The 550-nt window shown below is 39.1% G+C and overlaps 1 non-coding gene across 1 annotated transcript; it reads left to right on the top strand.

Annotated features, from left to right (window-relative positions):
- The first annotated feature begins 376 nt into the window (after window positions 1-376).
- Window positions 377-479, top strand: LOC115029184. Its single transcript, XR_003834738.1, has one exon. It is a non-coding gene; the product is annotated as a U6 spliceosomal RNA (small nuclear RNA).
- Window positions 480-550: the final 71 nt, after the last annotated feature.

Genomic DNA, 550 nt, shown 5'->3' on the forward strand with positions numbered 1-550 from the left:
AAACTAGTCTTCTAAGAACTTGCTTCAGTAATGACTTGGTTATAATGAGCTGCTGTAATTTCTGTTCGCTTTGAAATACCTTTACTTCTTTATTTCGCCATTATTTTTTTTTAAGATTTATTTATTTATTACATGTAAGTACACTGTAGCTGTCTTCAGACACCCGAGAAAAGGGCATCAGATATCATTATAGATGATTACGAGCCATCATGTGGTTTCTGGGATTTGAACTCACGATCTTCAGAAGAGCAGTCGGCGCTCTTAACCGCTGAGCCATCTCTCCAGCCCTCTCCATTATTTTTGAAATGTACTTTCGTAGGGTCTGGGAGGCTTGGTTCAGAGTTGCTGACACTCAGAGCTTGAAATATTTCACTCCGTGCTCGCTTCAGCAGCACATATACTAAAATTGGAACAATACAGAGAAGATTAGCATGGTGTGCAAGGATGACACGCAAATTCGTGAAGCGTTCCATATTTTTAACATTGTACTTGAAGTCCTAGCCAGAGAAATTAGACAACAAAAGGAGATCAAGGGGATACAAATTGGAAA

The sequence above is a fragment of the Mus caroli genome, chromosome 13, assembly GCF_900094665.2.
Source record: "Mus caroli chromosome 13, CAROLI_EIJ_v1.1, whole genome shotgun sequence".
NCBI classification, from domain to species: Eukaryota; Metazoa; Chordata; class Mammalia; order Rodentia; family Muridae; genus Mus; species Mus caroli.